We start from the raw sequence: 26,765 nt of genomic DNA, 5'->3' as shown, positions 1-26,765 counted from the left end.
TTAGCTGGTTTGACTAGGTACTAGAGTATGTTTTAAAAAGCTTCCTGTTGAGTCTAATGTACCTCAAATTGAAAACAGCTAGCCTAAATATCACCGTGAAACTATTAAGCATTAGCAAGTGATTACTGAATAAAAGAAAAAAATGTGTTAAACTTTAAAAACTACAATGTACTCTATGTAAGATTTTGTAAGATTCTTTCAGGAAAAATACTTCCTTAAAATTAGTTTGTGATAGTTCTCAAATGCTTGCCTAATTTCCAGCAATGAACCCAGTAAAGAAAGAAACTCAGTATCTGAAGAAAGAAATAGAAGGTCAACTTACACTTCGGTAGTTACCTTTTCAACTTTGGACCATTGATAAACATAAGCCATTTAAAACACATAATTCTTTATGTTTTATGTCATAGAAATGTGTAATGAACAAATTGAGTTTAAAAAATGCAGTTTTATACTTTCTCAATCTGATTCTTGGAAATTGACTAATTAAGCCTGTTGGGGTAGAGGAAAGTAATGGAAGTAAGTTTTCTTCTTTTACAGTTAGCTGAAGTTCTAGCATAGGACCACAGGAAATGGTCAACTACTGATGACAAACCAAAGTAGATTGTTTTTAAAGTCTCTGAAGAAAGCAAGTCTGATTAAGAGTATGTAAGCCCTACCCTGACATAGATTGGCTAAATCTTTCCTTAAAAGCAATAAGAGAATGCTAGTTGTTTTAAATTTGGGTATTTTAAGTTTCGGTACATCCAAGCATTTGAGGACAATGATGATCTAAAACATCACTAAACAAAATATTTTGTAATGTTATTTTTAACACATATTATGAGATTTTACAAAATTATGTATAGGTGAAGCTATTTTATAGTAGCTATATAAGTTAAATATATGTTAAATGGAATTCATTATGTGAAAACTCCAATTCTAATCATCAGTCATAATATGTTGTAAGCATTATATTCTTATTTGTAATAGATGTAGAAAGCTATTTCTTCATCTGGAGAGTGGGTATATTTGTACCAAGCTCATATAGTTATTACACAGATGACTCCAGTTAACAAACATAAAATATATAGAAAATGCCTTGTGGGTAGCAAGTGTTTGAAAAATATTTGCTAACATTTATTTTAGAGAAGATAAAGTTGAGTCCCTAAAAGGCTAAATGAACAGACCTTGGTCTCGCAGGTTGTTAAGAAGAGAACTAGATGTACCGAACACACAACTCTCTCATAATCACATAATTAAAAACTCTTCAACAAATCCAATTAGCTCCATCCTAGGAAAAGACTAAAGCTTAATTTTTCTTAGGAATTTTTACTTAAATCATTTTTGCCCACTTAAAAATCTAGTATCCTCAACTGACCTGCATTTTTTATCTTAGCACTAAATTACGATTAATAAATTATATCAGGATCCAATTATACTAAAGGTTTTTCAAAGTCAATTTAGAAACCTAAGAGTTCTCGATTTTCCCATGGAAATGGAATTATTTAATTTTAAGTTTGATAGGGACTTTAGGATTAGCTGATTAATGCACATGGGAAAGTTCTGTAATAAGCGCAATTAAATGTTTAGTACAACTGGAGTCGATTGAAAATTTATTGAAAATTCTATTATCAATTTTTACCACTGCCAATTCGATCTAATGAAAGATACAATTAAATAGCATTGGTGACATTAAGATATCCCTCTGTATTTGTAACTATATTTCTTGAAAAAAATGTCCATTAACAGTACCATATACTGGGAGTTCTACTTACATAGTAATAGAGACTAGTAAACGGAAAAATAACCTGAAATAGAAGCTGGGAAAACTACACATGGGGGAGGGGAGAATAGTGTGGCCAAGACTCAGAAAAAGAAGGAAATCAAGAAAGTGGGGCCAACATTTGGGGATGTTAAACACAAGAGTTGTCATTCTGTTCAAGAGATAGCTGAAAGCTGAAAATCTGAGCAAAGCTTTCAAGGTCCATGGTACTAGTGACACCAGGAGAACAAAAATTGATGGGTCAGGTGTGACCAGCAGAGGTGCCCAGATAGCCCTGGAGGGCTGTAATCTAGGCCAGTGGTTCTAAAGTGTGGACAATTTTGGCAATCTGCAAACATTTTTAGTTATCACAACTGGGATGGCGGCATGCTAATGGCACCTGGGGTTAGAGGTCAGGAATGCTGCCAAACATTCTACAGTGCGTAGGATAGCTCTCCTACAACAAAGAATTACCTAGCCCAAAATAGTGTCAAGTTTGAGAAACCCTGTTCTAGACTCTAAGTATTTGGATGAACTAGATACAGACCAGCCTTTGCAAGAGCAGAAGGCCAGTTTTGAATATCTCAGTTCCTGGTTGGAATGAAGTACCATCAATACTGCTAGAAGTGGTAGCTTATCCACTTATCAGGGGTAAAAGTAAATCCTCTCTGGAACAGGGGTCAGCGAACTATAGCCCTTAAGTCAAATCCACTCCACAGTCTACTCTTAAATACAGATTTATTGGAACACAGCCAGGCTCATTCATTTATTTACATACTGTCTATGGCTGCTTTTAAACTGCAAAAGCAAAGTTGAGTGTAACAGAGACCTTACAGCCTGCAAAGCCAATAATATTTACTGTCTGGCCTTTAGAGAAAAAGCTTGTCAGTCTCATAGCTGGATGCAGGATGCAGACTCTCAAACTGTCTCTACAATTTTTCATTTACAGTATTCAACACTCAACTAAAAACAACCAGTATTTTTTTTCCCCAGGTATACAGGAAACAACACAATATATCACTAAAACAAGAGAACCAACCAACAGATGTTAGAATAATCAGATACACGCTTTAAAATAACTGCAGTATATCAGACAGACACAGTTCAGTCAGGAAAACAGATCCAACACTAAGAATTTTATCAAAGAGGCTGTAATACCAAGATTTATTTAAGTGGGTGTTGGAGAAAGAGGATGTAATGGTACCTGGAGAAAGATCAACTTTTTAATATAAACAATGGAAGGTAGAAGACAATGGAATGACATCTTCAAAGTAATGAAAGCAAGTAACTGCCAACTTAGAATCACATTACTAGTGGAAATATCAGTGGAAAAACAAAGGCAGAAAGAATGGGGCAAATACAAACTGAAAGAATTTAGTGACAGCAGACACAATGGAGACCAACCATAAAGGCTACTCTTCAGGCAGACATGAAATGGTCTTGATGTCAGCTTGGATACGCTTGAAGGAAGAGCGATGGGAGTGGTCACAGGGTGAGATACTAAAGGGAAACTGAATGTATAAAGCAATAATAACAATACCAATGTATTGAGGAGTTTAAGGGACAAAGAAAATAAAAGATTCATGACAAGAACAGCGCACAATACGGGGAGATGCCGTACGGCAGAAGGGCTTTAAGGTGCTTGTAGGGTAGGACAATATCACTAAGTGATATTAGAATTTGAGGAGTTATGGGAACCTGCTGTGATTTTTAGGGTACCTGTTAAAAGAGTACTATGTAGTATGATTACTAATTATTACTAAGCTAATGGAGGGGGAAAATGGAATAATGCTTAAAATTTGAATTTAAGAAATAAATCCAGAAAGGTCAGAAGTAAGAGAAAAAAAGAACATAGAGTTAAGTCAGAGAAATGGAAAAGAAAGTAATGTAAATTTAAACAAGCGCATTACTAATTGAATGTCAATGAGCTAAAAACCTGAAAGGTATTCAGTTTTCAGACTGTATAAAAACAAAACCTAACTGTACCCAGGTTACAAGAGACATACATTAGCTATGGGGATACAGAATGGATGAAAGGAAAATACACAAACTAGATTATTATGAGACAGAGTAGAAAACTAGTTTTTGTTTTGTTTTGTTTTTTAGAGAAGGAGTCGGGGGGGGGGGTGTTGCAGGGTAAAGGGAGAGAGAGAGAACCTTAAGCAGGACCCACACCCAGCACTGAGCCTGACTCAGGCAGGATCTCAGCCCCGAGATCATGACTTGAGCCAAAATCCAGAGTCAGATGCTTAACAGATGGAGCCACCCAGCTGCCCTGAGACAAAGGAGAATTTAAGACAAAAAGTGTTACTGGATATAAAGAAGGTTATTTAATTTTGATAAAAAGTTTAATTCACTGGGAAGTTAAAACAATTCTAAATTATTTTAGAATTATTTAGAAATTATTAAAGAGTACCTATTGTAATAGTTTTTAAATATGTGAAGAAAAAAATTATCTGAACAAAAATAGATAATCCACAATCACAGTAAAGGATTTTTAATACATTTCTCTTTGAATGTCATAGAATAATAAGAGAACCAGGTTAGTTAGGATATACTTGATTTGAATGATATGATTAACAAACTTGACTTAATTGACACATTAACATATGACTTAATTGCATTTAATAAGCGTATAATATGAATTCCTTTTAAGAGCACATAAAACATGTGGTAAGCAGACCGCATGTTGGGCCATAAAGCCAACTTGTCTCAACAAGTTTCAAATTGTTGAAATTATACAGAGAATCTTCTGTATACACTGTGTAATCAAGCCAGAAATAGAAAAATGTCAGTAAAATTAAGCTGGAAATCAATTTAAAAAGATAATTTGGTAATTTCATATGCTAAAAAATTAAACCATATATTTCTAAATAACAAGTGGATCAAAAAGGAAATCATAATGGATTATTTACTTATTTATTTATTTTTTATTTTATTTTTTTTTAGTAGGCTCTATGCACAACATGGTGCTTGAACTCACAACCCTCAAGTCAAGACTAGCATGTTTCATCGACTGAGTCAGACAAGTACCCCAAGGATAACATAATGGAAATCAGAAATAGTTGCATTGCATGAAAATAGACAGTATATTTCGGAAACTCTGAGATGTACCTATAACCATACTTTAGCGGGTAATGTATAGCCTTCAGGTCTAAGGAAAAAAGAAAGTCTGAAAATCAATGAATTAAGCTTCCATCTCAAGAACAGAAAACTAAGCTTCAAAAAGTACAAAGAAGAAACTGCTAAATTTATAGATATTAACCTAAAAAAAAAAAAACCTGCACAGAAAAAGATATGGTAACTGAAAAGCTGGGTTTTGGAAAGGCTAATAAAATTCATAAAACCCTGCAATACTGATCACAAAAAAGTCATTAATAACCAATGCCAGGAATGAAAAGTTATTTGGAATAGATATTAAAATGACAAGAAAATTCTATAAACCACCAAATTCTTTAAAACTTGACACCAGAAAAAATAGAAAAACTGGTTTTAAAATTGTAAAAGTAATTGAATCTGTAATAAAAAAAAAATGTTTCCATAAAAAAAAACCTCCAGACCCTGCTCCAGATGGCTATGCTGATGAATTATGTCAAATATTAAGGAAGAAATAACACCATCTTACATAAGCTCTTCCAGAGACTAGAAAATGTGAAATATTAGTACTCCATTATATGAGGCTCACATCTTCTTACACTAAAACTTGATAAGGAAATTAAATTAAAGGAATAGTATGGGGCAATCCCACTCACATAGAATCAAAACGGTAAAATAATGATGATGATGATGATGATGATAGCAAATCAAAGTCAGTGATACATAAAAAATGATGATACATCACAGGACAAGTTGGCTTTATTTCAGATATTTAGAGAGTAAAGAATTAAAAACCATGTGATCAGCTCTGATATATTAAATTCACGTGATGATAAATTCAATATCCATTCATGACGAAATTTCTTATCCAACTAGGAACAGATTGTAATTTCTTTAATCTCATTAAAATTTTTCCATAAATATTCAGTAAATATCATATTTAATGATGAGATATTGAAAGATATGCCCCCTGAGATTGGAAGGACAAAGAAATGTCTACAATTTTTTCTTCACTTTAATGTTATTCTGAGGTTGTAGCCAGTACAATAATTCAAAAGAAAAACATATTAAAAAGAAGGTTCATTTTTTTTTTTTTTTGCAAATGACATGATTATATATATGTAACATATAGATATTTTTCTATGTGTGTCTTAGTCTGTTCAGGCTGCTATAACAAAATACCATAGACTGGATGACTTATAAACAGGACAAATTTATTTTTCATAATTTTGGAGTCTAGAAGTCCAAGATGAGGGTGTCTGCATAGTCAAGTTCTGGTGAGTGGTCTCTTTCAGGTTGCATACTGCCCCCTTCAAGGTGTATCTTTATAAGGTGGAAGGAGCAAAGGAGCTTTCTTAGGCCTCATTTATAAGGGAGCTAACCCCATTTATGAGGGCTTGGCCTTCATGCTGTAATTCCTTCCCAAAGGTCCCACTTCCAAATACCATCACCTTGGAGTTAGGTTTCAACATATGAATTTTAGAGGAGCACAAACATTCAGACCATAGCCATACACGTAGCAAAGTTAATGGACATATGGTCAAGGTGTTAAAAAATGTATATTTCATACACCAGTAACAAACAGCAAATTATGTTTCTTAAAATATACAGAAGTACCATAAAAATCAATTTTGTGGGAACAAAACTAACAAGAGATGCACAAAATAGCCACACAGAAAGCTAAAGATAATTAAAAGATATTCATGAACGCCTAAATAAAGGGAGAGATGTGCTATGTTTATACTGTAAATATATTTTTAGATTACGGCAACCCAACTGTGAACCAAATTGGAAATTGGACAAGCTATTTCTAAAATGTACAAAGAAATGTAAGGAGATTAAAAAGAAAATAAAATGAAGAGAACTTATTCTACAAGATGTTTTAGAAGATACCCTAGAGGATATTAGATCTGGAAGTTATGTTAAGAATAGGAAAATGTTCAGAGTGTTGAAAAGACACAAAAAGAGATCGCTTCCACAGATAACAGAATCCAGAAACAGGCTTATGCATATATGGATATTTTATTTATGACAGAGGTGGCACTGCCCGGGACTAAGGAGATCATGGTCTTGTCAGTTAATGGTGCTCAGGCCACTAGCTATCCAATTGGAAGAAAGAAAATTGACCTTGATCTCACACCTTCTAAATGTAAAAGGTAAAATAATAAAGCATCTAGAAGATATAAATAGAAAAATCTTGATGTCCTAGAAGTAGATGAAGTTCTCTTAAACTGTATATACAAGTAGAAACCATAAAGAAAATATTGATAAAATGAAATACAGCAAGGCCAAGACCTTCTATTCATCTATTCATACTCTACATTGCTCACCTTCAAAAGTTTAATAAACAAATAGACATAACAAAATAAACCAAAGGAGCAGATGGGGAGAACTGATAGACTGCATAGAAATCAATGAATTTGAATACAAAATACTCCTTCAAGCCAAAGTGAATTAATTAAGAACCAGAGTGAATTAATAAATAAATCTGAACAAGATTTTTTAAATACCAACATTTTTAGAAACGTCCTCCATCTTGAAAATGAGTCTGAAAAGATGGGTTATTTGTAGACTGGTTACTAATGAACCTATCATGCAATTTCTATTTTGGAATAATTACTATGTTAGGTTGGCCACATGGTGATATGATTGATTCCTGGAGATCAGCCATTCAAACAACGAAAAAAATAAAAAACCCAAATGAGCACCATCCTGGTTGTTTCAAAGAAGTCATTTAAGCTATGTCATAGCTGTTGCCAATTTAACCAGGGGATTTGTGAGACAGAGAAGACTCATTGGCTACAGTATTAGAGTGTATAAATCAGCCAAGATAAAATATAATAAAATAAAAATAAGAGGCTACGTACAATTGTTTTTTCTAAGACCAGAGCTTGAATCATTTCCTCTTCTGCTGGCATGCGAGTTTGTGTGTTTGGTGACGTTTTATCTGTGTATATTAAACAATGATTCCACTTAGGGGAGTGAGATGATGGTTCCTTTTATCTCTGGGAAAGCACTGGCCGTCCTTCCACTTGAGACCAAAATTCTGTTTTGGATGGAAAACCAACCACGTGTATCTTTTTAGTCTGTGTCTTTTATGTATATGAGAGTGTCATGCTGTCAATTTTGCTGCTTTGCCAAATCCCTAATGCTTTCAGCCATGTATTTCAATCAAATGGCCATTTAACTTGGGCATTTCACCAAAGGACTAAAACTTTTGGGCACTGGGTCAACCAACTGAAAACTTGATTGTGAATCCAGTTATGTTGCCTAAATAGATTTCTGTGAAAAATGGGACCAAAAAAAAGAAACAAACTACTCATGAATATTTTCAACCTCATTAAATAATAAAAACATTAAAGGGATTGAGAACTCTACGTTAATATGATTAAGATAATACATCAAAATGAAGGAACTGATTATAAAAGTCTGAGATATTCTTCTTGTAACCAAGCAGAAGACATGGCTTAGAACTTAGCTTCACTTGTTATAAGTGAAAATAGGGCATCAATGTTTTCTTAACTATATATTTACAATTTTAGAGTTACCCATGTCATCAAAAGTAAAATATTTTCAGTAATCTGTATTGGTAAATACCAATATATTAGCAATTAACTTCAGGTTGAGCATAAATTGTCATTCAAATTATTGATTGAGAAAATGCTTATAAAGCAATAGGACTTTTAGAAGTTTTGGAGTTCTTTAAAAAGCAGGTAAGTCCAGAGTCTGTTTCTTCCACACGCTGTTATTTCATCCTCCATCCTTACGGAATACACTTAAATTGAGCTCACATTTTATAATAAGATCAAGAGTCAGTGTCTGCATACAGAGATACCCAAAATGGAAAAGACGAGTCAAATGTTATAATCTCATAATCTATTGTACTAGCAATATTTTAACGTGTAAATAAACTTGATCACACCTTTATAATTGTGGTAGATCAGACATAGCTGGGAAAATTGATCGAGGTCATTCTCTGCTTCTTATGAAATAGCCCCATTGAGAAGGGCATTTCCAAGTTCCTACTGGTTGAGGGAGGGTTCCTGTTTGAGGCAGACGCTCAGTGGAGCCTACTGAATGAGGACGGCATATTGAATTCTGTTGCCATCACTAGTTATACCCGGTTAGAATCAGAGTTTGCAGTACATAAAGTTTCTGACTCATGTACCAGGGTGAGGGAAAAGGCATTGCTACAAAAGCAATCATTGCAATGACTGTTCTGCGAATTAAGTCTTTTTCTAAGTAAATGGGATTTAGTTTTGGGGAAATAAAATTTCTTCCTTGTTAAATATCCTATTGGCTGAACTCCATTCTCCTCTTCGGTTCAGGATGTTATCTCTGAGAATGTAGAGGGGAGAGGATGCTCTATCTAGGTCTCCCTTACATTTATTATCTGTAACACCTCGTACCGTATTTTAGGAGAGCCAGGGGCAAAGTCAATGGAGCCAATACTGTTTCCCTCCTAGATCTGAAGGTCACAAAGGAACCCAGCAAGCTTCTGTAGTTTCTGCTTCCACAGTGAAATGGAAGCCTGGTTCAGAGGTGATAAAGCAAATACTAGGTGTCTTAAGTCTTTTTTGATGTCACACTCCGTTGCACAGGACAGCCATATAACAACCTTCTATCCAGGAGGTTAGCACACAGTGATGGTGGCTTTGTTTCTCTGTTACTAATGATACCACCTGTGTCTTTAGAAACACTTGTTCTCATTCCTGCAAGGTCCCTAGATGTTGCCAAGATATTTTAGGTAAGCCTTCATGCCTGCTCTCACAAGCAAGAGAACATTACATGTAGCTGGGAAGATCCCCTATCTAAAATGATAATAATAAAAACAACAATACTAATGACGGTGATGATGACAGTAATAATGATGATGCGGTGATGATAAAGCAGAGCTAAATGAGCCTCAACCGAACTGGTGTTTGCAGAAATGGTAAACTATTGACATCCTTTTATGTCTATGACCATTGGTTGCTATCCACAAGGGATTTACTTTTTGTGGCTCAAGGAAGAGTTTTATGTATGGCAATGCAAGGGACTCTAGGAAACAGAAGAGAAGGGAGCAATGATGGGAGGCTGGTTAGGATAACGTCTATGCCTGGGCTGCCCTAGGAACTGGGTATGGACTTTTATGGAAAGAGGGTTTAGGCTACAGACTGAAGAAATTTTATCCTTCAAAGACTTTGTATTGGCACAAATAGTATTCTGGCAAAGGCATTGCAAGGAACTTCCCTTCCTTCCTTTATAATTTGTGAAATCTGGGTACTCTTCGCTCTAAGTCCCAGATGCAGGAGAAGGCACATGACCCAAACTTGGGTCTCTTCTTGGTCATGTCGATTAATTCACAAGCAAGCCAAAGAGACATAGTATAAGCCTTTGGTTGGAACAAGAAGTAAATAGAAGCTTTTTTTTTTTTTTTTTTTTTGACATAGGGCTTAGATGCTTTAATCCTGAAATTACGGGCCCACCATATGGAAAAGCCCAACTGAGAATGAAGTCTCCAGAGAGAAAAGTAGGGCAAGGATGTGAAGAGTCAGAGGCCTGTTGCCACTCCTTGAGTCTTCATGCACAGCTGTTTCTGAAGCCAAACACTGATCACTTCTGTTCTATGAACTAATACATTCTTTTTTTATATGAGCGATTTTCTGTGGGCTTCCTTTACTTGTGATGGGGTTCAGGATTATTCTATCCCAAAATACAGTATTTTGGCATATAAAATATCTGAAGCTGAAGGAATTTTTTTTTTTTTAATGGCAGAAACAGAGAGGTCACTCTGAGCCCCCCACTCTTGGCCTTCTTTCCTGAAACAGATCATAAAACTCCCATGTGAGAGCTGCCCTCCCTGTATCAGGAGAAGGAAAGATATTCTTATCACCAGAGACAAGGAGTTTGGGGCCAAGATTCTTTACAAACAAACCTTTATTAAGCTAACCCTTATCTTCCTTGCTACTTCTTTACCATTCACTACCCCTGGCCCCAAACCCTCTGTCTTGTCAATTCTTCCTAAATTTATTGTTTCTTTGTTTGGAAGGCATAAAAACTTTTTACCCTGGTCACGTCTTCAGATCTTCATTATCGTGTGATGGCTTCATGTACATGTAGGAATTCAATGAAATTTGTATGCTTTTCTCCTATTAATCTGTTTTTATCATTTTAACTTTCAGACCAAGACAGGGAATCTGAGAGGGTCAAGGATAACCTTTTCCTCCCCTAAAGTTCCAACTCAAAAAGTCCCAACTACTACCCAATTCCCTTTCTCTATCACTCCAGCCCACATTATACTTTGGGCTCAAAACGGGTATCGGTGGAGGCTGGACTTAATGGAGTAACGTGGTGTGCCCATGGGGTCACTGGCAGCAGAAGTAGTGGTGAAGGACGTTGATGAGATGCAAGAACACCTGTGGACATGTTTCTCAGCTCAATGCCATCATCCTGGGGTTTTCCAGCAGTAACTGTGGTATTGAAGGAGGACACAGAGAATGTGTCCAGCAAGTAGAACTCAGGCATGAATTAATATAAATGGGACCTCAGTTATTTCATAGGTTCTCTGTTGGAACTGAGAATAAATAGATGGGGATTAATCATTCCTCCTACGTGCCCATTCATTTCTCTCCTACAGAAGAGGAACTAGCTCACCTTAGGGTTTAAAGCTATCTCCGCTGCACAGAAGCCAGGAGCCTATCTTTCTGATGTTTGAGGACTCCTCTACCGCTCTCTGTGACAGTGGAAGCTAAATTCACTGCAGATGCTATTATGGAGTAAAAGGAAGTATTAATGGGTTCTAGGGTTATTTATTCAGGTAACCCTGTCTCTACTGAAGTTACATGCAATAGTTCTAAATAAAATAACTTATGGAGGTCAAGATCTTGAATGGAATGAACATGCAGAGCTTCTTTCAAGGGCATTTTACCTCTAGGTCAGGACTTCTGAAGATTACTTAAAAAACATCTGAAGTTTAAAAAAGATGCAATTTTAATTATGCTTAAAAGTATTTTTGATAAATAATTTGAACAAAAATCCTGCTCTGAAAAAAAAAAAAATCCTGCTCTGATAGAGGAACATCAAAATTGACGTTACTGATATTGCTACTCAAGCACTAACAAATAGAGTTAAGCCCATGATCAAAGAAATAAAGGGCAGGGCCAGGGGCCCTCCTGTCCTTGCACTGGTCCCTTCCAAGGCTCACTGAGGATCTTTAGCCACGTATTTATGTAGTCATTGGTTTTGTTATATTTGTAAATTGAGATGCTCTGTTTTTTAAAGAGGGCCTACAAACTACGGAAACTTTGGGTCCACGGAAACTGCCTCTGCCCCTCTGAGAAAGGCTGCTTTTTGGAGCACCGCTCTGATGCAGGAGGTCTGCTTGCTCAGGACAGGCACAGCCCTTGGCAGATGGCTTGGTCTTACACAACCAGTTCAGCATCCTCTTGGCTTCAGTTTTTTTCCATCTCCAAAATGGGAATGCTAGGGCAGATAATGTGTATGTTCCCTTTCAGTCCTAATATTCTATGATTTGAGGTGAGCTATTTCATATCCTCTGTGAGCTAAGAATAGTGTGAGTAAAGAGAGGGAGAAAGGAAAGTCGGTTTTTAAAAGTCTTTCTGTCTCCACTGCTCTCCTACCTCAATCTTCACTGTTCACATCATAGAAGCAGTGGTTTGAAAAATGCCTAGAGTGAGGGGAGGGAGATTTGTTCACTAATCTCAGAGCCTGTGCTAGAGGGGCAGGGATCCTTGGGAGACTTCTCCAGGAACAAAGGAGCTGGTAAGTGCCTTTCTCTCCCCATCCCACTAGTTTAGACACTGGGACATCTTCTGGAACCAGTGCAGCACCAACACTCACTAACTTACTAACAGTGCACTCCACCCCCATTTTCTACCGCAGATGTTCCCTGTCCAGCCAGGCCTCAGTTCCTGCTCCCCTCCTCCAGCAGACAAACCTTGCTAACACCATGTACCCTGTCCCCCTGTTCTTCCAAGACCTGCCCCTCCAATCTGCTCTTGGCCAGAGCCCATCCAAAGTGGTGCTGTAAGCCTGGCTGGGTACAAGTAGCCATGACAGGGGCCAGCACCACTCCACAGTTGACTCCTGCTCTGGGGAGAGGGGGAACATAACCACACATACCAGTCTGACCACAGTCCTAGTAGTGGGCTGGGGACAGACATCTGGTCTGACTGTAGGCCCTGTGCACCAATGAAAGCCGCTCAGGGGACCACACAGGAAAAGCACTCTGCAGTTCGGTGCTGCCCAGTCTGACAACTCAATCCCAAGGTGGCCCCCACACTGGCCCACTAACACATGGACCAAACTCTGCTCATAACAGGCAAAGAAAGCCATTGAAGATGACCAGACTGAAGGCACAAGTGGCTCAGCCACAACAGTAGGGCACATATAACACAGACAGGAGACACCCTGAAGTGCCAGTTCTGGTGAACAGGGGACACTATAGGGCACTACAGGGCCTCTTCTTCATAAGGCCACTATTTTCAAGAGCAAGAGACATAGCTGACTTTCCTAACACGTGGAAATAGACACAAAGAGAAAAAGTGAAGAGACAGAGGAATATGTCCCAAATGAAAGAACAGGACAACTCACAGTAGGAGATGAAGAGATTCACACCAGGAATTCAAGAATAATGCAATATTAGTAAATGTACTAAAATATTTCCCCGCATTGCCATATCAAAAGAGGAAGTAGATCATATACTTGGATTATAAAAAGACATTTAATAAAATTTAACTTTCATTATTGAATTTTAAAATAAGGAATAAAATATGAATGTAATGATGACTTCGGTCCCTTCTTTAAAAGTTTGCAAACTAGAGGTGCCTGGATGGCTCAGTCAGTTAAGCATCAGACTATTGATTTTGGTTGAGGTCACCATCTCAGAGTTCTGAGCCTGAGGCCCTCTTTGGGCTCCAAGCTGGGCATGGAGCCTGCTTAGAATTCTCTCTCTCTCTCTCTCTCTGTTTGTCTCCTGCTCTCACTTTCTCTCTCTCTCTCAAACAAAAAAGAAAGTTTGCAAACTAAAATCCAACATCAGGTTGAATGGTAAAATACTAGGAAAAGTTCAACTGAGGTAAGAAACAAGTCAGAAGTGTTCACTAACCTCATTTTTATCAAATTTTTTCTAGAAATGCTAAGCAACACAATTTATAAAGAGGAAAAATAAATAGTAGAAACAGGTTAAAAAGATAAAAGAATCATTTTCTGTAGCTAATGTGATAGTATACTTGCAAAGATAAGGAAAACAATTAGAAAACTATGGTGTACAATAAACCCTTAAGTGCATGGACTTATACATTTAATAAAGCCTTAGTAATAATATTTGTGCATAATAAAAGCAATTAGTTTGAAAATTTAATGGTGGGAAATTATTTTATTTTTAAAGAGACAAAAATAATGAATACACAGGAATAAACTTAATGAATAGGCATCATCTAAAAAACAATAATAGCAACTATGGGACTTAAGAAAATTTGAATAAGAGAACAACATTGTCTCAGGTGCTTATCTTTTTAAAATGTTATTATAAACTTGTTAGTTTCCTTAAAATTATATAGAAGTTTAATAGAATCCTATTTTATTTATTTATTTATTTATTTATTTATTTATTGATTTATTTATTTATATTTTTATTTTATTTATTTATTCATGAGACAGAGAGAGAGGCAGAGACCCAGGCAGAGGGAGAAGCAGGCTCCATGCGGGGAGCCGGATGCGGGACTCGATCCCGGGACCCCAGGATCATGACCTGAGCCAAAGGCAGATGCTCAACCACTGAGCCCTGTGGGCATCCCTAGAATCCTATTTTAAACTTTACCAGATTATTTTTTGCTTCCTAGGAAATACAAATCTGAAGGTTGTTAATCGTAAAATAAACCTTCACCAGTAACTAGAAATATCTGAGGAAAAAATAAGAATAGTGAAAGGAAATAAGCCCACCCAAATTAAAACATATTATAGTATTAAAGCAATTAAAACGGTTTGCAATAATAACGAATAGACTGAGAGATCAGTGGAAATAAAACAGAAACCACAAAATACATAAAAGTTGATATAATCAAGGAAACATTTCCAATTTGTGATGGGAAAAAAGGAATATTCAATAAACAGGTAACCAATGGGGGAAAATTGTATTCTCTCCCAATTTCTTGATCCAAAATCAAGCTATAGGAATCAAAGAATTGAGCATAAGTAAATGATTTATAAAAACAATAGAATAAAATATAGGGAAAATTTTTAAATATGCAATTTGAGAGTAGGAAAAAACTTCCTCAATGTTATGTCACAAACCAGAAGCAATAATAATACAGATTGACAAAATCAAACATTTTGGATGGGAAAATATTTAATAAAGTCAAAAGACAAACCAGGAAAATTATTTGAAACACATACAATAAAAGGTTAGTTTTCTTACTATTTATTAAATTTCAGTAAATGGTGGGATGCCCAGGGGGCTCAGTGGTTGAGTGTCTGCCTTGCATGACCCCCGGGGTCCTGGGATCAAGTCCCACATCGGGCTCCCTGCAGGGAGCATGCTTCTCCCTCTGCCTGTGTCTCTGCCTCTCTCTGTGTGTCTCTCATGAATGAATCAATAAAATCTTTAAAAAAAGAAAGGTAAAAAAGTAAATTTCACTAAATAGTAATATTAAAAGGGAAACAAAAAAATAAAAAAGTTAGCTAGGAACATAAATAGATATTTCACTGCCCAAATGACTTTTAAATAGATTTTTAAAAAAGGTCAACCACACTCATAATTAAGACAATGTGGAATAAAATGACAAATGAGATTTGGGAACCTGTCAGATTGACAGAGGTGAAAGCATTAGACACTGTATAGTTGATAAGACAGTTGGGAAATGGAAACACATTGTTGCTGTAAGTAGAATTTTCATGATCTCTTTGAAAGACAATTTGTTAATATTTATTAAATCAACTATTCTTATATCCTTTATCCCAGGCATTTACACACATTTTTATGAAATAATATAAAGATGCTTATTGTGGCATTTTATCTAGGAGCAAGCAAACAAACAAAAAACATGAAAGAGCCAACCAAACGAACCAAAGTAGAAAGCAATACGTCAACTTAAACATATGAAGCAAATGACTTACAGCCCGTCCACATAATGGAATATCGTGTGTGGTTAAATAAGTTAGGTGGATCTATCACATACCGATATGTAATAATTGCAAAGGGGGAAAAAGGAGCAGAAGAATGTGTATAGATTAAATATGCAAAAAAGAAAAGAAACTGTACGTACGTATGTATATATACACGCCCAACACTACACACGCACATGTATGTGCTTGTAAATGCGAAAGGAACTTACTTACACCCCTGATTGTCCCAAGAGAAGTTACTGGAGAAGCTGAAACAGAGGTTCAGGGTTGGGCAATATGATTTTTGCTGAATTTCATTCCACAGTTAGAAAGTTTGGAAATGTTCATGATTTACTTGTTCATTTGAAAGGTCAAGCGACAAATTGCCCTTAGTTACTTAGAGCCACTGTTCCTGCACAGCCTCCCGTAAGTGGATGTCCCAAGTCCCCTTACATGGAGGGAGTTTTGCATTTGTAGCTGCAGAACCCAGGCTCTAGTGCGACTTAGTCAAATTAGGGCCACAGAAGACTACGTAAGCGAGCAAGTTATTATTCTCCGAGACAAATGCTAAATATAAGGACGTAAATTCTTATTGTCTGAGAAGGATGACTGCCCGATTTTCAAAACCTCGAGTTATGCCCTTCTTGGCCACTGTGCCGGATTAAACTGTGCCCCGAACAAAGGTAGGTTGAATTCCTAACTCGTGGTACCTTCTGCATGTGACCTTATCTTGGAAATAGGGTCTTTGCAGCTGTATAAGGTAGGATGAGGTCACTGGGGTCTTCTCCAATCCAATGACTGGTATCCTTATAGGAAGAGGGAACTCGACACAGTTACACACAAAAGGAAGGAGGAGGAGGATGTGAGGATGGAGGCAGAGAGTGGGGTACGCTGCCACAAACCCAGGGATGCCCAGGATCGCTGGCCACCACCAGCAGCTGGAAGGGGCCAGGGAGCACGCTTCCCTGCAGGGAGGAAGGGAGCACGGCCTGCTGCCACCCTGATGGCAGGCTTCTCGCCTCCAGAACCGTGAGAGAATATATTCCAGTTGCTTTAAGCCACCCACTTTGCAGAAACTCCTGATGGCAGCCTTTGGAATTGAATCCCGGCATCTTTAATAAACTGAAACACTTACACATATTTCTTCTCAGTAATTGCTGCTCTGCGTTCGCTCTGATGTGTCTTGAATGCAATGTTATAGAGTGAATCACTCTTGAGCCCATCTTATGTCTCCATGTTCTAATTGAGATTATGTTCCTCATCAAATATCTAATGAAAAATGAAAAATAAAAAATAAGTATTGTCTATATGTGATAAAATATATATACAATAATAGTAAATCTTTTTTTCCTGTTAAAAAAAACAAAAATTATTTAAAATATAATAAAAGGGACAGGAATGTAATAAAAATATCAACAGACAAAGAATTTTTAACAAACCACCCAGTTTATATCTGGCTTATAAAAATATAACCTAACTTTGACCTAAATTACTGTGATAAATTCGTTTCAAAATAACTAATACCTTTTCCTTTTCTCACAATTGAGAAACACTTTGAAAGGATAATTTGGATGTTTTAAATCTCAAGATAAAACTTCCCCATTTGGGGAACCAGAAACTAGTGTTTTTTTTTCATAGAAGAAAATCTTCCAGTCATTTGTAAATTAAAAAAAAAAAATCATTTCATTTACCTTAGTTATACAGAGGTAAAATAATTTTCCAGTCAAGCTCATTCATTAGGGGAAAAAAATGATAGGTAGCTTAAACCTCAGGGCTGCTATTGACCAGCTGTGTGACTTTGGGCAAGTTAGTCTATACACGTTTTCTTTTACATTTAAATTATTTTCATTAAATCTCGCTGTTGTTTCATAATATAAACAGATATGCTTTAGAAAGTCCTCCTATTGACAGTTGAATTCCTTTTTGAGAACAAGCACAGAACAATCAAGTTTTAAATATATTGTTTCAAATTACCCCAGAATAGAACACAACATATAAATGTACAAATGGGAACAGAGGGGAAATGGCTGCAGTGTGTAGACCATTAAGACCGTCCTCCATCAAAAAACACTTTCAACGAAATGGTCATGCTCCTGCTCTCTCTGCCTGGGGCAGCAAGCAGAATAGTATCTTGGCTGGACGGGGCAATGGAGCTAACAAAATCTTGGAAGAACCGATCCACAGAAATGAAGATGGTCTGGGATCTTGCACAAAGTAGGCCTGTACAATAATTATGAATGCACATAATTATTAGTTTTCTCAACTCTATTTCACAATCAACCTTAAAAAGGGCATGCTTTATTTTTCTCTCTATTTCAAATATTAGCTAAGAGACTGATTGGCTCGTGGTGGAATGGGGAGTTATCGGCTTCAAATGAACCATGTACTGTTCATTGTGGATTTGCATTAGTGATTAGACCATCATATACCTATGCAGGAGCAGATGCTAAACAGTATCCCAGTGCTTCCAGTGCATTCCTGAAATATAGGGAACTTGAAAGGGGTCTGGAGCACTTAGGTCTCTAGCTGTACTTCTTAAAAAAAGAAAGAAAGTGAGAGAGGGAAGGAAGGAAGGAAGGAAGGAAGGAAGGAAGGAAGGAAGGAAGGAAGGAAGGAAGGAAGGAAGGAAGGAAAGGAAAGGAAGGGAGGGAGAGAGGGAGGAAAAATAGTGACCAAATCCCCAACACTTTTTGAATTTTGGCAAAATTGTAGGTCAAATGGAGATTAGACTATTGAGGGCATTTCACTATATCCAGAAGAACAGGATTACGTAGACTTTAGGCTCATCGCTTTACCTGAGGTCTAGAAATTTCCCTTTACATGTCCCCCATTGGAGAACCTCCTGCATCAACTCCAGAGACAGATTTTGCTTCACCCCTCCTGTTTTATCCACTCAACACACAACCCCCACCGGCATGTGTGGGGAGGAACTAAAGGGAAAGACAGGGTGATGTATTTTACGAGACTCCTGTGGACATGCTCTGATGCGAACGCACCCCAGACCATCAGCAACACATGCTGGACAGCTGCTCTGAGCGCACACACCCAGGGTAGGTGTTAACACGCATCGCATGGTGTAGGCATGGACTCACAGCAGTTGTAAACATGTGGGAATGGCACAGGAGCCGGGAAGGGGGCAGGCTTTCACTCTAGCGTGCACAAAGCAAAGTTTGGTTCGTGACAAATGCCAAAAAACCTCCCCAAAGGTGTGCTGCTTTTCCTTGATAATCTCAGTTCCTCTCTCCTCCTTGGACAAGCCTAATTTGCTCTAGTTGTAGGTTACAGCTTTCATTTCCCTCTGGGAGGCAACTCAGTGCATCTTAAATTCCATTTCCATACATCCTTGGCTGGTTTGAGATCCCAGATGTAGAGAAGTTAAGAGGGGAGAAGGGCAGGGAGGAAGGAGGAAGTTCTCTTTCCATGCAGAACGACAGGAACACAGTTTGGGTTGGGGACTGATGGGAGAGAAGGAGCACTGTTGCAGGACTTATTCTTGCTCATTTGCTTTGTACTTGCCCTTGCTCTGCTCCGGGCATTGATTCTCAACTGGCAAGTTGTCCGAGAATGGGAGCCCATGAGATCTTGTGCAAAAGCCAATATTGCTGAAAGGAAGGGAGGAGACGAGAGAAGAGCATTAAGCTCCTCAAGCATTTTAATTTTTCCACTGTGATATATTTATTAGACTATTTTGAGAAGGGATTGATTCTTCTTTTTAGGTGAACTTGTCTCTACAGATGTAAAAAGGGGATTGGTAAGACATTAGGGGCTCAGTATTAACAGCCTGGCCACTTAATCTGATTCTCATAATATGTAGCCATTTCTGTGCCTCTCACCACCATTCTGTCTTTCTTTTTCCCCAATTCTGTGCACCCGGTTTTAGAACTGTGCTGTTTCCCTGGGCCCTGTTCTGTATATCTAGTCTGATTATCTTCTTCTGAGGCTTCACGTCCTGCTCTGCCCTGGCCTGGCCCTTCCAGGTCTCGAATCCTTAACCATAGACCAGTGGCCGAAACTCTACTTTTGCACTGAAAGAAGGTAAGGCAGGCAGGAGGGCCAACCACCTTACAGATTTCTAGTATTTGCTATCTGTGCCCCGACAGCAGCAACTGCAACTGAGATAACCCATTTTGGCCTGAATATTTGTCCCTCTTCTGGGCAGACTTACAGCTGGATCAGCTCCTCTTATCCTTTCTCCCATTCCACTTTCTGTTCTGTCTCCAAACCCAGCCTTTCTGATTCCAGACCTGCTTCTGCTGTTAACATTGAAGACACAGTTCCTCACCTGAGTAACTATTGTATTAAGGGACCCAATTTTTTTTTGCTTTCTAAAAGTCCTTCCTGCGTGTAAGAAACAAGAACAAAACTCAAAAAAGTGTTAATAGGACAAGCATTTGGGATGAAAATATTATGTCATAAAGATTTCACAAAGATTTGCAGACCTCAAAGAGATTGCATCCATGAAAACACAGATATTATAAATTGTATTTAGCAGATCGATTTTTGGAATGGCCACATCTGTTTCTGGAACAGAGTGAGAAACAGATGTGAGAGCATCCAGTGAAACTGAGACAGGAAGCTTGTCAAATGTGAAAACTGAGCAAGCTCTCCGAATCCAGAAATCAGAGCAACAAAAGGGTGATAAATCCAAAGAAGCTCTTGATAAAGCCGTGCAGTCATTTTAGGGGCGCATTTGGTACCAAGATATAAGAATGTTATCAATGGACATGATTTTAGCAGATGCTAAACGGGTCTCATTAAACTCTTTTAGGTTCATTATGAATGAGTAATAAAAGAGGACATTTGATTTAGGGCTCTGAAGACACATGTTTTACATAAGGAAATGTGTTCTATTTGTGCAGCTCCCAAGTTCTCCTCTTCTTGGTTGTCAGTGACCCAAGAAAATGTGGAGATAGTCTCTGTACTTAGGTGTGAGGAGTATGGTGCCATCTGTCTCCCAGGGACACTTTTGCCTGATTTCAGAGCCTCTGTCAAAGGTTTGTGGAAGGTCATGAAAGGAGTCTCTGTAGTCGACATGTAAGAAAGCACACAGGAAAGAAGCAATTCTGTGGATAAATGAGCCACATGTGTCTCCACTGAGTCACACGAAGTCTCAGGCGTCTGTCCAAGTTCAGTATCCCCAAGGACCTACTCTGAAGCTTTTCCCTGTATTTTTCTCAGAGGTTCATGGAAAACTGTCAGAATTAGTGATTATGTAAAAGTTTCTCTAGAGCCTGAAACCATGGAAGAGGCCTCGCTTCCTTTCATGCTCCGGGAGAAGAAAGGAAAAGGAGCAGAAACTGTGCACGTCACTGTATTTCTATTTTGATTCTATTCCCACAAATGGACATGGCATAGTCAGAGCTATTTTCTGGGGATGTGGTTCTAGCAAATGCTCATCTTTGCATACTGAGAAAAAGTGTGTGGATTCACTTGGACGTAGACATTTACATAGGGATTTCTGGGTCCTATGGGAGTTCTATTTTTAATTTCTTGAGGAGTCCATACTGGTGTCCATAATGGTTGCACCAGTTTACATGCCCATCAGTAGTACACGAGGATTCTGTTTTTCTCTACGCCCACCCCAGTGAGTGTCATCTTTCTTTTTGATGGCTATTTTTAATAATAGCCATCCCAACAGGTACAAGATGATATTTCATTGCAGTTCTGATTTGCATTTCCCTGATGCTTAGTGATGGTGTATTCCTTTTCACATACATGTTAGCTGTCTGTATGTCTCCTTTGAAAAATAATCTATTGAGGCACTCTGCCCATTTTTTGATTGATTGATTGATTGATTTGCGGTTGAGTTGTATGAGTTCCTTCTATATTTTGGATATCAATCCTTCATCAGGTATAGGATTTGCAAATATTTTCTCTCATTCCATAGGTTATCTTTTTTAGTTTATTCATTTTTTCCTTTGCTGTGCACAAGCTTTTTAGATTCATTTGTTTGTTTTTGCTTTGGTTGCTTGTACTTTTGGTGTCATATCCAAAAATAATGGCCAATGCCAATGTCAGTGAATTTTTCCCCCATGTTTTTTTACAGGGGTTTTATGGTATGAGGTCTTACATTTAAGTATTTTTAATCCACTTAAAATTAATCTTTTTATTTATGGGGTACTTTCAACATGCATTCCAACCTTGATTTTTCAACACCAAGCCTAGCTAAAAGAAGAGTCTGCCTGCTGTGAAGTTGTTTAGGGCTTATAACATCCTATGTCAACATTTTAAAGGCTATCATGCGGACATAAAGGAAATACACAAAGTTGATCACACTCAGTTACACCAAGGAAAGAGATTTGGAAAAAAGTTTGGAGTATTCCAATAAAACAAGAAAATCTTTATTTGGACACATATGGGTACTTTATTTCTTTACCTTTCAATTTATCTTTTAAAGAAATTAGAGAAAATACAGAGAAAAAGTTATATGAAATAGAAGCAATACATAGGAGCAATAAAATCAATAGAAGTTATTCTGATTTCAAAAAGTAAGCTGTGACAAAATATATTTTTTTCCAAATCATACCAAAAGAAGTAGCTTATTAAGAGGAAATAATGACATTTGAGAAGAAGAATTAAAGAGGTTCTTGGATTATTTGATAATTCCGTTGGAGAAGAGGAGGGAACCATATGAACACATTTTGAAAAGCTTCAAATTTTTGATTTGACAAAAAAGACATCAACAAAGATGATGTAATACTTATAACACCATAAAAATAAGGACACTCGTGACAAAGCTGATTAATGAATATTATCATTTGAAATAGTATTCATGATTAGTTACTGCACAGGAAAAGTTTTGAACTTCCTACTTGTTTCTACTTGTCCAAGATAATAATGGTGTAAAGGTTTTCCCCAAATTTGACAGCAATCTGAAAAACAACATTAACAATGTGGAGTCATGAAGCTAAAACTTATCTAAGCTATCAGTGAAAACAAAATTGACCATGTTGAAGGATAAATTGAGTTATCCATTTTATTTTTTATTTTTTTAGAAAATTAGATTGTTTTCTGGTCCTCTCTCTTACCAAGTCTGGAAGTCCTGTCCCATCTCAGGCCTCAGAAAGAGACAGTACTAGACATAGTCATACTCATCTCAGCAGAGGCCATGACAGCAGTTTGCATCAGGACATCTCAGTTTGGATTTGTTTTCCCAAGTACATCCACTTTGCATCTACCTGGCTAAGAAGACTGGCTAACATGGTGCCTCCTGGAAAGAAGGAAAGATCTACTTCATGCCAAATTTTATTTCAGCCACAGGATGCAAAATGTTATTTCTCCTGCATTTATAATTTGTAATTCTCTAACTCTACTCCGTCTATGCAATAGAAAAACAATACTGGCAGCTTTAAAAGAGTAGTTTGTCCCTGGTTCACAGTCCAACTATTTTTATGAATATCAATACAAGTAAACATTGCATTCTGGGCTCAGTAGTGGGTTGGATAATGCTCTTCAGATTTCAGTTTCATTGCACTCTTGGCTAACTTCTGGCCGGGTCTGCATGACTCCACCGAAGGTTTATTTCTGTCGTGGTCAGATGTTTTGCACTCACCCAATAACTGGCAAATATCTGAGTCAACAAGAGCAAAACAGAACTTGTAGAGGAGAGCTGTCTAAAAACAAAACCCCATTGAGTCACCTCAGCTAGGTCTGGGGCTCATTTTACAGACCATTTGCCCTTGGGAGAAATTCACCATATACAGACACTGTGCAGTCCTTTGGCTTTACCTCACTTTCTATACTGAAGGAAGTGCAAAATGGCTAAGGTCTCTTGGAATGTTAGGCTTATTTCAGATATTTGCCTAAACCATTAGAACTGTTTTCATGCTTTCAAAAATAGTCACATCAGAATTTGGTTTTTCAGGGGCAAGGGAGATGCCCATTTAAGAAAATATTTATTTGGAAAAATTCCTAAATAATGTAAATAGTAATAGGTAACACACAGAGCATTCATACTGTGCCACACACTGTTACAAGCATAAGAGATGTATTAAATCACTTGACTGTTATAATAACCATGAGTAGTAACTGTTTTCTATTTTATAGATAAGACATAGAGAACTTAAGGAACTCACTCAACATCACATAGTAAGTGGCATCAAAGCATAATTTTTTAAAGGTAAAGAAACAACTCCCAAATACATATTGAGAACATATAAATGATGTATTTAGTTCATGAATAAGGAATCTGGTAAAATAGTTCAGTGGATTCAAAAAAGAATCTAATAAACAGTTTTATAGTCACTCAGGGAAAGCATGAAAAAGCTGACATAAGTTTGCTAAATTAGAGACAAACTGATTTATGTCTTATAAAACAATAAATCCATTACTTTGGGGTTGTGTTCTCTACCTCACAGAAATCATTTGCTGCTCTACTAGATCTACACTCTGACATTTAAGTCAGAAAATCTCAAACTGTGGTCCACAGACTTTTGGGGAGACTGAGCATTTTTCAGGGGCCCACAAAATCAAAACTACTTTTATAATAATAATGACATAATATTTGCCATTTTTTGGTATATTAACATTTTCATTGATGCGAAAACAATGGTAGGTAAAATTGATAGTACTAAATTGATGAGTAGCTATTAAGCTCTTGACCACCAGATATTCACAGATTTAAAAAAAATAACAGTTATGTGTAAGATGTCCTTGACATAACAGTAACAACCATTAAATTTATTAAATGTCAACCTTTGAGTACATTTCTTTTTAATATCCTTTGTGACAAAATAGGAAGTACACATAAAGCAATTCTGCTGCCTGATAAAATGCCACGGAAGTCTTAAGGAAGCATATTTTTGCAATATATTGTGCTATTAACCAAACTAGCTAATTTTTTCATGGAGTGTCACTTTATTTGGGAAAAAAAAGAGTAAATAAATTATTGCTATTCTGACCTGAATATTTCATAGGGATTTTCTCAAATATAAATAGAGCAATGATAACTGCTCAACTAATAATATTTATTGACTTGATAAATTTGAAGCTTTCAAAGGAAAAGCAAAGCTGGGCCCATTACAATTCCAGACTTCAGGTTATATTACAAAACAGTAGTAATCAAAATAGTATGGTACTGGCACAAAAATAGACACATGCATCAATAAAACAGAAGAGAAAACCCAGAAAGGAACCTACAACTATATGGTCAGTTAATCTTCAACAAAGCAGGAAAGAATCTCCAATGGGAAAAAGGCAGTCTCTTTAACAAAAGGTATTGGGAAAACTGGACAGGAGCGTGCAGAAGAGTAAAACTGAACCATTTTCTTACACCAAACACAAAAATAAATTCAAAATAGATTAAAGACTTAAGTGTGAGACCTGAAACCATTAAAATCCTAGAAGGGAACACAGACAATAACTTTTTTGACATCAGCCATAGCAACTTCTTTCTAGATAGTTCTCCTGAGATAAGGGAACCAAAGGCAAAAATAAACTATTGGGATTACAACAAAATAAAAAGCCTCTGCACAACAAAGGAAATAATAGACAAAACTAAAAGGTAGCCTATAAAACGGGAAAAATTATTTGCAAATGACATATCAGATAAAGGGTTAGTATCCAAAATATATAAAGAACTTAAAACTCAACACCCCAAAATGAATAATCCAATTAAAAAATGGGGAGAAGACATGAATGGATATTTTCCAAAGAAGACATATAGATGGCCAACAGACACATGAAAAGATACTTGACATTACTGATCATTAGGGAAATGCAAATCAAAACTATAATGAAGTATCATGTCACACCTGTCAGAATGTCTAAAATTAATAACACAAGAAACAAGAGGTGCTGGCAAGTATGTGGAGAAAAAGGAACCCTCTTGCACTGTTGGTAGGAATGCAAACTGAGGCAGCTACTATGGAAAAAAGTATGGAAGGTCCTCAAAAATTAAAAATAGAACTACCTTGTGACCCAGGAATCACATTACTTGTTATTTACCCAAAGAACACAAAAATATAAATTCAAAGTGATACGTGCATCCTGATATTTACAGCAACACTTGGAAACAGCCCATGTGTCCATTGATTGATGAATGGATAAAGAAGATGTAACACACACACATACACACACACACACACACACACACACACACACTGGAATATTACTCAACCACAAAAAAGAATGAAATCTTGCCATTTGCAATGACATGGATGGAGCTAGGGAGTATTATGCTAAGAGAAATAAGTTGGAAAAAGACAAATATATGATTTTTACGTGTGTAATTTAAGAAACAAAATAAATAAGCAAAGGGAAAAAAGAGAGACAGAGGCAAAACAAGAAAAAGATTAACTATAGTGAACAAACTGATGGTTTCCAAAAGGGAGGTGAGTGGGGATGGGTTAAATAGGTGATGGAAATTAAGGAGTGCACTTGTCATGATGAGTACTGGGTATTGTATGGAAGTGTTGAATAACTATATTGTACACCTGAAACTAATATTGCATTATATGTTAAATAACTGTAATTTACATAAAAACTTGAAAAGAAAAAAAATCAGAACTTTCAAGCTAAAATTAGAATTTTTGAAGAAGTGCATCTGCACCTGTGAGTTTGATGGTTTCCTGATATTTCTAAAGCTTTTCTTATAAGATCAATGTTGATATTAATTGATGTAATTTTTTGATATCATATAAAAATGTATTAACATTTGGAATATGTACAGAATTCAGTGAACCATTATTTTTCAATGAGAATGCATCATGTTACAAACTATGCATGGAGAAATAATCCACTTAAATTACAAAATATACCAGTGCACTTTAACTTAATGGAGTACAAAAAGTTTACTGATGTGCTTTCAGATTCCACATTGCAC

General features: G+C 36.8%; 1 long non-coding RNA gene across 2 annotated transcripts in view; it reads right to left on the bottom strand.

Annotated features, from left to right (window-relative positions):
• LOC111091083 overlaps window positions 1-26,765 on the bottom strand; it is a 116,457-nt gene that overhangs the window by 68,603 nt on the left and 21,089 nt on the right. For both annotated transcript variants that reach the window (XR_005373845.1, XR_005373844.1), the window contains exon 2: window positions 17,079-17,212. This is a non-coding gene — a long non-coding RNA (uncharacterized LOC111091083). The remainder of the gene's footprint in view (window positions 1-17,078; window positions 17,213-26,765) is intronic.

The sequence above is a fragment of the Canis lupus genome, chromosome 19 (genome assembly GCF_011100685.1).
Source record: "Canis lupus familiaris isolate Mischka breed German Shepherd chromosome 19, alternate assembly UU_Cfam_GSD_1.0, whole genome shotgun sequence".
Taxonomy (NCBI): domain Eukaryota; kingdom Metazoa; phylum Chordata; class Mammalia; order Carnivora; family Canidae; genus Canis; species Canis lupus.
This window is presented reverse-complemented; position numbering and strand designations above follow the sequence as displayed.